Below are 13,626 nucleotides of genomic sequence, written 5' to 3' on the forward strand. Positions count from 1 at the left end.
GGGGTTTGGATAGAAAGTCTCCTTTGGGGACTGGCTGTCACCTCCCACCACTGCTCTGGAGGGAGGAAGGGGCAGGGTGCCATCAATGTCTTTATCGTTATTGGAGGAGGAGACTGAAGCCCAGAGAGGGGAACCAAGTGGCCCAGCATCACACAGCCAGTGGGGCGGCAGAGCCTCCACTAGAGCCGGCTCTCCCGAGGGCGGCCCCCTGCACGCCCCTGAGTCCACGGGCTTTTGGTGAGGGGCTGCCTGTCATCAGTTGTTGGGTTCTGGGTAGGGGACGGTGTGGCCTGGGCTGGGCTCCTGCAGGCTGTCCCCCTCCCTGGGTGGGAGAGAAGGGCAGGCAGGGGTCACTTTGCAGAATCACAGCACCGGGCTACAGCTTCGGGTGAGCCCCGTGTCATCCTGAGTGGCTGGAGGTGGCCAGGCTCTCCTCACCCCAGTGAGGGCAGAGGTGGGATTGGGGCTTGGAGAAGCACTGTGGTGAGTGTGTGCACAAGCCCGCACGCGCACGGGAGGGGAGGGACAGGTCGTGGAACAGGGCTTGGACGTCGGCACAGTCCTAGCTCCCACGAGTTCCCTGTGTCATCGTGGGCAGGTCACTCATGCACTTGGCCTCTGTTGTCCAGCGTGGGAGGGGTGATGGTCCCTGTCCTGCCTCCCTCGCAGGGTGCTGGGGCGTCAGACGTGATAGTGTGGGAAAGCTCTGACGGAGGGAGGGGATGACTGGTGCACCTGCGTGGGCGCGTGTGAGCGTCCAGCCCAAAAGAATGTGTGTCATCCCCCTGGGACCGGTCATTAATGTGAGCCAACCGCCTGATCCAGCAGGGTGGCAGGGACTTCACCAGGACACCCCAGGATGGACTGCGTGGCCCTGTCTTCCCCATCTGGTGAGGGGCCTTCCTTAGTGCACACAGTGAGCCCATAATCCATACTTAACTACCCAAGTTCCCCCTTCTCTGTGGGGATGCCTTCCAAGACCCCCAGCAGATGCTGAAGCCGCAGATGGTACCGAACGAACCCTGTATCGACTGTGTTTTCTCCTGTGCATATGGCCGTGATGAAGCTTGGTTCATGAATTAGGCACAGGAGGAGATTCACAACAGTAAGTTCTCTTTGGCATGTCCCAATTGCCAGCATCGCTACTCTTGCGCTTTGGGGCCACTATTAAGTAAAATGAGGGTGACTTGAACACAAGCACTGCGATACTGGGCCCGTCGATCTGATAACGAGGTGGCTCCTAAGCGACTAACGGGCAGGGAGGTGTACAGCCTGGATCCGCTGGACAAAGGGATGGTTCACGACCCAGGCGGGGTGGAGTGGAACAGCACAAGATTTCATCACGCTACTCAGAATGGTGCGCAACTTAAAACTTATGAATTGTTTATTTCTGGAATTTTCCATTTAATATTTTCACACCATGGTTGACCACGAGTAAGTGAAACTGTGGAAAGAGAAACTATGGATAAGGGGGACTAGTGTATTTGTGGGAGGGAGGAATGGGGCTCGAGGCCCTGTCAGGCATTAGCTGCTATGTGTGTGTGCGCGTGTGCAAGAGCAGGGGCAGAGGGCGAGAAGGCCTTGAGAGGCGGCAGGTGTAGGTGACACCTGCCTGATGGATGGACGTCTGGACGGAGATGGCCTCCTCTCTGATGTGGGTCACTATTTGTAACCTCGGCTTCTTCTCCTGCCTGGGAGCTCCCGGGGTGGGGCTAGACCTGCCCCCCCCGTTCCAGTCTGGGGCAGAGCAGGTGCTGTGAAAACACCATGCAGTGGGGTGGTGTCCCACAGCATCCAATAGATGGGTACGAGGCCCAGGGAGGTGGGCAGGCCAGCACCGGGACTCGGGGAGCCCTGGCTGGAGAGTGCAGGAGGAAAGGCTCCTGGCCATGTGGCATTGGGATTTAAAGGAGCAAGAACAGGAGTGAGGGGCTGGAGGGCATTTGGGTTGGGGCAGGGCTGTGGACAGGCCAGAAATGAGCGAGTGAGAGGGACAGGGTGACTGATCAGTGGTCAGGGCAGGTCTGGAGGCCAGACACCAGGGGAGGGGTCGTGGTGGTCCTTCCACCTGGGCTGGGAGGTGAGAAGGCCCTTGGAGAACTTCTAGCACAAGTTCTCAATGTACAGATGGGGAAACTGAGGCCCAGAGCAGGGCAGCACCCTGGCTCCAGTTTGGGATGGCATCTGGAGTTAGGGGCCAGGTCTGCTGATCCCAGTCCACCGCAGGGCCTGGCCTTCCCTGGGACCCTGCCCCTCCCCTGGCTCAGGTTGGGGCACTGGAAGCCAGCAGGAGGAGGGCGGGGTCCGGTTGTCACCAGCGCCCCGGGATTAGATCACCCACAAGCCGCACGCTCTTTTCTGCCCAGCCTCTTCCCGACAAGAAATGGCCTGATGCTCCTCCTTGGCCTCGCTCACCCTTCTGAGAAGGCCTGTTTACGTCTGGCGAGGGGGCCTTCGAGAGACAGGATCGCCCTGGGGCTGGCACCACCCCATACTGGCCTCCTCCCACCGTCTCCTGACACCCAGCCCCAAGCCCTGCAGATGCGTCAGAACCAGTACATATTTACACACATTTGCACAGTGACGAGCTGCCACGGGTCAGCCAGCACAGCAGGGCGGGGTGCTGGGCCTGCGTGTCCCACCCGGGGCCCCCGCGTGTAGGGGGGACCTGCTGCACCAGCCCGGAGTTGACGAGACGCAGTGATGCCAGGGGAGGACAGCAGCTCAGCAGGTGATGTCAGCGCAAGGCAGTCGTCACGAGATCGCTGCCGTTCCTTAACGAGCGTGGCTGAGCTCCAGGCCCTGTGCCAGGTGCTCTTCACACGAGGCTGTGCGGTCCCCACGGTGCTGACAGCGGCTAAACTGGTGGCGCCATCTTGCTCTTGAGAAGCTGAGGCGTGGAGGGTTTGAGTGCCTCCATGGAAGCCACGGGCTGGTAGCAGCCAGGCAGGGACTCCATCCCAGCCTTGCTTGACCCCGAAGCCCAGGCGCTCCCCTGTCCACGTGAGGAGGGGGCAGCCTGGAGCAGACAGGGCGCAGACATGGGTGTAGGGGGCTGGGGGTGCCAGGATGGTGGAGCTTGGCTCAGCTCCGTGTTTCATCTGCCCCCGCTCAGACTTCACTTTGTTTGGCTCCTCGCTCATCCACGCAGCACGTGTGTCTGGAGAGCCTGCTCTGGTTCTGGGGCACAGCGTGAACCAAACGTAATCCTGGCCCCCACGTGCGCATGTTCTATCAGGGCAGCTGGGGAGCTGCCTCCCTCCACCTCTCTGGGTTGGCCTCTCGTTCCCCTCCACCGTCCCGCACACGCCTTCCCGTCGATGGAATGAGCGGCCCTGGGGTGGGGACCCTGCGTCATCTGAGATTGGCAGTGGGCCTGTGTCCTGAACTCAGAGGCTTTGGGATCCATGTGGAAGGACCTGGGAGGCCTGGCCCCCAGCTGAGAGACTGTGTGTGTCCATCCACCCTCTGTGGATCCAGTTTTCTCCTCCTCAATGAAGCCATTTGGAGCCCTCTTCACCTCTTCTTTCTCTGCCTCCTTTCTCACCCAGACCTGGAGGCCTCCACCTCTTTCCAGCCTCTTGACCTTTGACCTCTGATCTCTCACCCCTGGGGCCCCATCTTTTCCCCTCCTCTGACTCTCAACTGTCCGTTGTCCTCAGTTTCCCTCTGATTACGTTCTCCCTGGGCAGTCTAATCCATGCGGGGGCCTTTGCTGCCCCTCCCTGGATCTCTCAGATCTTGTCCCTTCAGCCCAGAGCGCCCCACCAAGCCCCCAGCCCCTGACCACCCACAGGTTACATACAGGTAGCGTTCCTGACCCCAGACTCAGCCTCTCAGTCTCCCCTCTTCTGTTCCCTGCTGATCTGGGGGCACTGACGTCCACTCCATCATTGGAACCAGAAACTCAGGCATCACTCCAGGCTCCTCCCTCTCAGGACCCCCGTCCTCTCGGTCACAAAGCTCTGCTCTTCTCCCCCGTCAAATCCACCCTCTCCGTCCCACTGCTGCCGTCTCCCTGAGACCTGGCCGTCTCTGGCCCGGACCGTTGCAGGAGCTTGGTAACCCCCGGTCCCCTGGCTCTAGTCCTGCCCCCTGTAATGGGCCTGCTGTGTCCTTCCAGAATCCCCTGCACTGACCACGTCTTGCCCCCACTCCAAACCCTCTGGTGGTTCCCGTCCCCTAAATGATGACCTTCTGAGGCCGTTGACCTAACCCCCATGGCCGAGCCTGTCTCTTCGCCCACCATTTCCTGCCCTGACCTGGAGGTTCCACCATGCAGAGCCGGCCCAGTGCCTGCCCTGCCCCGCCCTGGCCCTGACTGAGACACGTGGGCGGCCGGCTGGTGGTTGGGTTTCCTGGGCAGGCAGTAATTTGGCGCTCCTTCAGATGGGCCTTAGTGTATTTGCTCAGCCTTTGTTTCCAGGGAGGTGAGCGCTGGGGGCGGGAGAGAGGGGGGCAGGGCCATTGTCCCCCTTGTCCATGAGCAGTGCCTACACACGGGTCCCCCGGCTCTGCTCCTCCCCTGCAGACTCCTGATCCCCCGTGACGTGACGTTCCACTCAGCTCGGGTGTCACCTCCAGCAAGGAGCCTCCCTGACTGCCCAATCCGCCATCCTGTGCTTCTTGCATGTCACTTATTTTTATCTTTAACTGGAGTGTAATTTACTTACAGTAAAATGTGTAAATCTTAAGTGTCCAGCATGATGAGTTTTTACCGGTGTGTATAGACATGCAACCACAACTTAAGGTGGATCATGCTGCATTTTAATCTTTTTTCTTTAAATAGTCTGTTTTATTGCAATTGTCCTCTCTCTTCCCAGCCTGGGACTCTCTCAAGGGCAGGAGCACCTGCTGTCTGCCCAGCGCTGTGTAGATAAAGTGCGATGGTGTTGGGGGGTGGGTGTGGCCACCTCCCATGGATGTGACTATGAGTTGGGGGGTAGGTGTGGCGGGGGCTGTGGCCGTGGGGGCCTTTGTGTTGTGAGCCTGGCCAGGGGCACCCCCGCAAGGCCGGGTGCCCCTCCTCTGCTGGGAGAGGGATGGGTCCTGGTCCCCAGCCCAGGGCCTCTGCAGCGAGAGCGGGCCCCGCCCGGGGAGGCCCTGCTGAGGAGCCAGGAGCTTAGTCTCCAAGGCCACCAGTTGCCATAGGCACACGGGCCGAGTCGGGATTGCGGTTTCTCATCCTGGTCACGCCGGCGGTGGCTGCCCCTGCCCGCCGGCTGGAAGCCAGGCTTTAAATATCGGGGCAGAAACCTGACCCTGGAGAGCTGTCTGCCCCCAGAACCCGGACTCCCCTCCTGCCAGCAGCACTCCTCCCATCTACTCTGGGGCTGCAGAGCAGTGGGGAAACCTGAGTTTGAGGGTTTTCTTCGTTGTCTTAGAGCCCAGAGCCCAGGCATGGTCCGGCCTGGTCCCGGGGAGATGGGGTTTCCCATGGCCAGGCCACAGATCTGCCCTTCCCCGGCTCCTCCTCCCTCAGTTTCCCCAGGAAGCACCTGAGGCACGTGCTGCTCTGGGTCTGCCCTTTGCCCGGCCTGGGCCTGCTTTCCTGGCCTGGGGCTAGGGCAGCTGTGTGGGTGGGTTGGTTATTTTTAAAGTTTTTTTTAAGAATGAGGTTTCTCTTATTTCTTTCCAAATTGCAAAAGTGAAACCACCTTCTCTCAGATAATTCACAAAATACAGAAAAGTGGAGGGAAGAAATCACACGTGGATCCAGCCCCCCAAGAGGAACGGTCTGGAGTGTCCACCCCAGGCTTTGCCGTGTCCCTGAGGTCGCTCATCTGTGTGATGTCACTTTAGCCCCATGGGGCGCTTGGGTTGTCCGCCGGTTCCCTCTGTGTGTGGTGTGTGGACATGCTTTGGTGAAACGCCTTTGCACGTAAATCTTTGCGTTTGGGATAATTTTCTCAGGATAAAGTGATGGAATTAGAAGTAGCACATCAAAGGGTGGGACCTCGGTGAACCCTCAAGGTGCGTCACGACAGCTTTCCTTTTGTCCACTGCCTCACCAGGGCCCCAACACCTGATACCTTTCTAAAACTTTTTATTGAGGAAAAAAGCTATTTATTGTAAGTAAACGGCTCGATAAAATTTTAGAAACCAAATCACCCGGGTAACCAGCACCCAGACCAAGAAACACAACTTTTCCAGCCCCCCAGAAGCCCTCTCATGCCCCCTTCCAGCCACAACCCCACAAAGACAACCACCATCCCGGCTTCTGACCCTGGCGTTTGGCCTGTGTTTGAACCTTATGGCAACGGGCTCCTACCACTGACTTTTCACACCTGGATCTTTCGCTGTGTTTGAGAGGGTCCGCGGGGCCTTGCGTGTGGCTGTGGCTCGCTCACAGGGCTGAGGTCTTTTTCAACAGCGCGGGCGCCGGGGAGGACGCGGTGGGAGCAGACACGTGGACGCTGTCCTGGACGGGAAACCGTGTGAATTATTGCCCGTTTTTGGACAAAGAAAGTTTGTTTCCCTGGAGGCCCCACTCGGGGGAGTAGGAAAGGTTCGCACCGACGAGCACGAGGAAGCGCGTGGGAGACCTGGCTGTGTGTGGCGCCAGGCTGCGCGGGGGTGCAGGCCAGCCCCATGGGCCTTGCTTTCCCCAGATGCACACGGACGTGGGTGAGGGGCCGTCCTGCTCTGGACACTGTGACGCTGAGTGTACTTGGAATCCCTGAGAGTTTATTTTCTGAGTGGGTGAAGTTTGCTCTTCCGATCCTGTTGACCGACCAGCCTCCCTTTGTTCGTAAAGCAAAGGTGAACTGTCCTTGACCTCTGCCCGCATCCCCCAGGCCAGGTATCCCTGTAGCTTCTGCAGTGTGACGATAATGAGCCTGGACTTGGTGTGGGCCTGCAGGAGCCACTCATGGACTCCAGGCTTGGGGGCACGTGGGCATCCCGGGCCTGGCGTGAAGAATGTTGCCTGACTGCTCAGTCAATGGCGGCAGCCACCATTATTATTGGTTTTTTTAATTGTGGTAAAACATACATCTCACAAAACTTATGTCCTAACCGTCTTGCAGTGTGCCATTTGGTGGTGGTAGGTGCGTTCACATGGTTGTGCACCCGGTCTCGAGAACTGTTTTCATCTTCCGAAACTGAAACTCTGTCCCCATTAACACTAACTCCCCACTCCCCCGCCCCCAGCCCCTGGCGCCCAGCGTTCTGCGTTCTGTCTCTGTGAATGCCTGCTCCAGGGACCTCGTATAATTGGACTCATGCAGTATTTGTCTTTTTGCGATTGGCTCATTTCAGTTAGCATGATGTCCTCAAGGTTCATCCATGTTGTGGCACGTGTCAGAATTTCTTTCCCTTTTAAGGCTGAGTAATACTCCATTGTATGTGTATACCACATTCTGCTTAGCCATTCGTCTGTTGACGGACACTTGGGTTGCTTCCACCTTTTAGCTATTGGAGTAATGCTGTGAACATGGGTGTACAGATGTCTCTTTGAGACCATTATTATTTTATTATTTTTATCAACATTGCAATAATATAGGCTCTCAGCAGGAATGGACCCGAGAAGTCACCTCTTTCAACCCCTTATCCAGTCTGTCCGTCCAGCACCCACAGAGACTTCTTCCGGCCTTGGGTGCGAGCCCAGAGCAGGGTGGGAGCCCTCCGACCCTGAGGGCCAGGAGCCGGGTGCCTTGGGGTGGAGGAAGGAAGCTTCCTTGTGGGGTCGCGGCAGAGTGAAGGGTGACCGGGCTCTGCCGTCTCGCGATGCCCCCTGAGGAGGAGGCGGATGAGGCTGTGGCCGGAGGGGCTTGGATTTGAAGCTTGGACGAACGTCCGTTGATGGCAAGGATTGGGCGACAGTGGGATTTATCAGGAGTCTTGAAAACTGAAGTCTTTAAGAATAGATTCCAGTTCAACTAACATGATTTAATCCTCCGACAGAGCAGTGGAGGGGTCTGCTTTGCCCCATTTTCCAGGTGAGGAGAGAAGGTTCAGGGCGATTCAAGAACTTGCTTGTCAGACCAGCTCCCGGGAGGTGGGGCTTTTCTCTCCTTGAATGGGCCCGGTGCCAGAGCTTTTAAAAGGTTAATGGATTGTTTTATTTTTATTTATTTATATTCCATCTTATTTCAGAAGTGATTTGAAAGACTCATAAAGAAACAAACTATAGCAGGATGGTATGAGGAAGACAGTAAAACAGAGGCTGTTGCCTCAAGTGGAGCCAAAAGTGAATGTAACTTTGAAAACACGTTCCGTGGAATCTGTTTCCATTAAGAGTGTGTTCAGCTGCAGGTAACCGGATGGAGTTGGGAAGTGAGGGTTGGTTTTCTCCTGTAACACGAAGCCTTGAGATGGGCAGTCCACCCCTGGGGCAGCTGCTCAGGGACATCTGAGGGGCCAGCACCTCTGGCTCTGGCTCTTCCCTCCTAGGCGCTGGCCTTGGTCGTCCTGGTCTGAAGGGGCTGCAGGCCGCCAGGCAGCAAGTGGAGGAGATTGGCCAGCCAACACTCCTCTGTGGGAGGGGAGAGGAGGGTCAAACGGGGGTGGAGGGAGCCAGCTACAGCATCTGCCGCAGAATCCTAGATTGTTGCTGTGGGTAGATCACCAAACGGGATGACCACTCTGGTCACCGACTGGAAAGGGAAGCGTGGTCTGATGTGAAATAGACCAGCAGATGACACAACTAGGTGACTTTCCAGCTGGTAAAGGCTGACTTAACTAGGATGCTTTTTATCTTTAAAAAAGCGTGATGTCAAGCATGGTGATTTTCACCTGTGTATACAGCTGTGGGGGTGGGGGGAAGAACCTCCACTAAAAGTGGCTCAAGCAGTATGGACTTTGATTGTCCAACCTGAAGCCCAGAGGTGGCGGCTCGGGTCATGAAGGGTAAGTTCTTCCAGAGGTCCACTCTGCTGTCCTCCAGGGAATGGTATCGCCTCCTGGGCTGGCTCCTCTCGTGGTCCCCAGAAGGCTGTCATGGTTGGGGGAGTCTCATGCAGAAGAAGGAGGACCCCCTGGTTTCAGTCCCTTTCTTTTTTTTTTTTTTTTTTTTGAGGAAGATTAGCCCTGAGCTAACTACTGCTAGTCCTCCTCTTTTTGCTGAAGAAGACTGGTCCTGAGCCAACATCCATGCCCATCTTCCTCTACTTTATATGGGGGATGCCTACCACAGCATGACTTTTGCCAAGCATACCATGTCCGCACCCGGGATCCTGGCCGGCGAGCCCTGGGCCGCCGAGAAGCGGAACGTGGGCACTTAACTGCTGCGCCACCGGGCCATCCCCTAGTCCCTTTCTAAGAGCAAGGAAAACTTCCCCAGAAGCCCTTGTGTCTCGTTGGCAGGATTGGATTCCTCATCTCCTTAATCCGGTCCCAGGGGAGGGAACGGGTTTGCCGGAGAGCATCACTGAGATTCGCTGCCCCAGGCACCTGCCTTTAGATGCCAGGACACACTGGGGCTCTGTTAGCAGGGAGGCGGGAAGCAGCTTGGGGTCAGAGCCAGGGTTGGGACTCGGGTATCTCGACCACAAGTCCAGACTGCATTCCATTGCACTATGGCTGGAGTGAGACCCCCTCCCGAAGCCCCACCCGGTGCCTGCCTGCGCCGACAGGAGGGGATGTCAGGGCTGTGGCCTGCTTGTTCCCTGCCAGCTGCAGCGATGGGTGGACAGTGGGGAGGGGACAGGAGTTCAGGCCCTGAGCAATTGCATCCCCATGGGGCAGCCCCTGGGTGGGAGATGGAGTGTGCGGTGGGGGTGTTGTGGCTGCTGGGGAGGAGGGCCGCCCCTCCCCCTCACACGGAGAAGTGTCTTTCTGTTTGTTCTCTCAAGCGTCTTTTTCAGGAAACGCGAGCATCTGGCGGCGATGGCGCGGGGGCGTGTTTGGGTAGCGGATGCTCCTGTCTTTGCCTTTTCCGTGGTGCTGGAGGGAATTTGTTTTTTGCCGGCTCCGGCGCCCAGCTGGGACGCAGGGCAGTGAGATTTGAGTCAGAGGTGCTCCCCCGGCATCCAGAAAGCTCCAGCTCTTTCCAGTGGTGGTTCCTGGGGCTTCCAATGGGGAAGGGATTGCAGAACTTTCTGGCAAAGCCAGGCCTGCGCTTTGCTGAGGTCTGAGCTGAGGACGCTGTGTCCAGGGGGCTGAGGGCGTGGAGCAGGATTTGCGGGCAGCGTGTGGGAGCGAAGGGGTGCTGGCTCCGTTCCTGAGGCTGCTGTAACAAACCACCGCAGACCCGGTGCCTTCAAACAACCGAAATTTATTCTCACAGCTCTGGAGGCCAGAACCAAAATCAGCGCCCCTGGGGCTGGATCCAGGCCTCGGGGGGCTGTGCTCCCTGGAGGCTCTGGGGAGGCTCATGCTGGCCTCCTCCTGCTTCCACGGGTGTGGCGTTCCTGGGCTTCTGGCTGCGTCACGCGGTCTCCAAGGCCAGCTTCTTCCCGTCTCTCTGCTCCATCTTCATGTGGCCTTCTCTCCCGGATGTGTCACATGTCCCTCGCCCTCCTAACGGTGTGTGCGATGGCCTTTAGGGCCCATCTGGGCGATCCAGGGTCATCTCCCCATCTCAAGGTCATTAATTTAGTCACATCTGCAGAAGCGCTTTCTCTGTACACATGGCGTTTCAGGCTCAGAACGTGATTGTCTTCGGGTGCCATTTTGGGGCCACGAGTCCTTATCGGCAAATTTGAGCAGCGTCCTGGTAGCCAGCTGTCCCGTAATATATACGAGCTACGAAGGGGCTGGTCCGGTGGCGCAGCGGTTAAGTGCACGCATTCCGCTTCTCGGTGGCCTGGGGTTCGCTGGTTCATATCCCGGGTGCGGACATGGCACCGCTTGGCAAAAGCTATGCTGTGGTAGGCGTCCCACATATAAAGGAGAGGAAGATGGGGACGAACGTTAGCTCAGGGCCAGTCTTCCTCAGCAAAGAGAGGAGGGCTGGCAGCAGATGTTAGCTCAGAGCTAATCTTCCTCAAAAATAAATAAATAAAAAATAAAAATATACCGGCTAGGAAGAGGGGGGCACATGGAGATTCCAGCCGACCCACCCCTTCTCTTCCTGTCTCAGCCCTCCCCCACACTGGGGGGGTGCCTTGTGTACATGTCTGTGGACACCCCAAACATAGACCAAGCTCTCTCCACCCTCCCAAGCAGCGGCCCCTTGGGGGTGCTCCTGCCTCTGCATGGTCTGCCCTCGGCGGGGGGCGGGGCTGTTTAGCAATGCCAGACCTCGGTCGGTTCTCCTTTTAATCTCTCAGTTTAGGGCTTGACTGGACTCGGCCAGGTGGTTCATGCTCAAGGTCCCTTCTGCGGTTGCAGTCCAAAGATGGCTGGAGTTGGGTTCGTCGAGCACTTCCTTCCTCACCGGTCTGATGGGCAGCCTGGGAGAGCTGGGTCTCCGTAGGCACCACTTGACCTGTCATGAGCTGACCCCATGGTGTCAGGATGGCTGGACGCCTCACACAGCGGCTCAGGGCTCCAGGGCTGAGCGTGTCGAAGACAGCAAGAATCTGGGTGAAGCTGGTGCCTTTCGGGACCTGGCCTTCGAGGTCACGTGGCGGCACTTCCCCAGGCTTCTCCGTTGGAAGTGAGTTGTTAAGACCTGTATTCAAGAGGAAGGGAATTGGGTGTCACCACTTGATGGGAGAAGTGTCAGAGAACTTGCCGCTGTGTTTAAAAGCCACCACGGGAAGACAGACCAGAGAAGACGCCCCTGGGGCCTGAGTGCCAGTGGACTCGGGCTCTGGGTGGGCCTGTCTGCATCGACTCGCAGGCTGGAGGCCCCTGGGAGGAGGGCTGGAGCAGGACCCTCTGAAGTGCAGGCCCAGGCTCTGGGGCCGAGGGTAGGACAGAACATGGGGTGTTGCCTGCTGGACAGTCCAAACCTGACCGCCGTCTGTGTTGAAAGTGCTTTGTCAGTCTGCGCCAGCTCGCCTCCCAGCCTCACCCAGAACCCCACGCCACATTGTGCCCACTCGTGCCTCAGTGTCTTTGTCCAACTGCCCTTGCCCAGAGTGCCCCCCCCCAGTCGCCTTCCTTGTATCTCTGATCTTCCCCAGCGTGCCTAGACAGTCCCTGCCCTCGGACGCTTTTCCAGCCCCAGTTCTCTGTGCCAGGCTGGTACTGGGGGCACACAGGAGCTGGTGGTCTCGGGGGGGCCCAGATACCTCTGCATCCTGGTGGAGGGAGAGTTGCAGGGGAGGAGGGAACAAGGAGCTGTGGGTTCCCAGCCAAGAGCAGCGGCCAGCCTGGAGGGTCAGGCCAGGAGGCACCAACGTGCCTGACATGGCTGGAGGGGGCAGGCCGCGGGAGGGGTGTCTCTTATGAGGGGCCGGGAGCTGCTGAGGCCCAGAGGCCAGAGGATGGCGTGTCCGGGGCCTGTGGGCTGCTGTTGGGGGCACCGAGGGAGAGCAGTGAGACCAGGAGCAAGGGTGGTGTCGGCTCCCGGTGTGGCAGTGACTCCAGACAGGACAGTGCTCCCCCGGGGGCAAGGCTTGTGTCCTGATGGTCTATGTGCTGGTGCTGCCGGGCCGGGGCCGCGTGGCCTGCCTGCCGGGCGCCCTCTCCCTGAGGGTCTTCCTGAGTCAGTGGACTGTGCTGGGTGGGCCGAGGGAGGACTTGTAACACACGTGTGTGCACCTGTGCGTGTGTGTGTGTCTGGGTTGCCAGGGCTCACACTCACCTCTGGGTCAGAGAGGTGCTTGTCGGGTACACCCTCCCTGGCTTCCTTTCCCCCTTGCCCATTCTGGCAAGGGCCAGAGCGTCCTCTCTCATCTTAAGATTGACCCTCTAGAGTGGATACTCCATGAGTACAACCAAATACCTCCCTTTACTCATGGACTGAAAGTGGTGTACCTCCAAGCCAAGCTTCTTCTCTCTGCCTCTCTCCACAGAAATGACAGTATTGTCCTACTTGAGCTCCCAGAGAACTCCTCTTCACCCTTCAAAACCCATCTGAACAGTCATCACCTCAGGGGCACCTTGTTTGGAGACTTCTACTCCCCTGAAGCTAAATAAGCAGAAACTGTTTCAGTATAATGAGGTAGCCTCTGCTCCCTGCTTCAGGCTCTGCCTGGGCAAACTTCTCCACTTGTCCTCCTTTCACACTCCTGTAATTTTTTGTGGACAGGGACGAGCTCTAGGAGGGTGGGCAGGGCTCTCTGATTAATTTCTGAGTCTGCCCAGCCCCGGGGCAGGCTCCCTGGAGGTCCTGAGTGAACGGGGTCAAGGGGGCCAGGGCAGCATCACTCCAGCCCCGGGGCCTCCCCACAGGTAGCCAGGCAGGCCCCCAGCTGAGCTGCTGCAGGCTGAGCTCACTGCTCAGGACGACGGCCCAGCAGGTGGCCAGGGGAGGTGTGCTCCCTGTTCTGTCCCAGTGTGGCCCAGCTATGTAGCTGGTGAGCACCCGATGTAGCCCTCGGGGTCCAACAGGTGTGTGCGGAAGGGGGTGTGGCCCCCAACACCTGTGCCGCCGCTACAGAGGGCCCAGCTTGCGCTCTTGGGCCCGGGGAAGACCCGGCTGGGGGCTCGCCACCCACTAGATACGCTGGTTGTAGGAGGGCTGGCGGGGCTCTTTTCTTGGTTCCACCCCAAGCTGATGGGGGCCAGGCCTACCGCCCTCACTCTGCCGGGCTGCTCTTGTTCTGTGTGTGGCACACGGTCTCCTTTCTT

General features: G+C 58.3%; 1 protein-coding gene across 16 annotated transcripts in view; it reads left to right on the top strand.

The window, feature by feature from the left end:
• Positions 1–13,626, top strand: part of GTF2IRD1 (GTF2I repeat domain containing 1) — a 110,289-nt gene that overhangs the window by 13,299 nt on the left and 83,364 nt on the right. The window contains exon 1 of one of the 16 annotated variants that reach the window (XM_070567777.1): positions 11,524–11,542. The exons of 14 other annotated variants lie outside the window; for them this stretch is intronic. The gene's annotated coding sequence lies outside the window, so the exon portion shown is untranslated. Of the gene's footprint in view, positions 1–11,523; positions 11,543–12,848; positions 12,998–13,626 lie in introns of those variants that run through there. One more of the 16 variants, XM_070567776.1, reaches the window with a different exon arrangement.

The sequence above is a fragment of the Equus przewalskii genome, chromosome 12 (assembly GCF_037783145.1).
Source record: "Equus przewalskii isolate Varuska chromosome 12, EquPr2, whole genome shotgun sequence".
Taxonomy (NCBI): domain Eukaryota; kingdom Metazoa; phylum Chordata; class Mammalia; order Perissodactyla; family Equidae; genus Equus; species Equus przewalskii.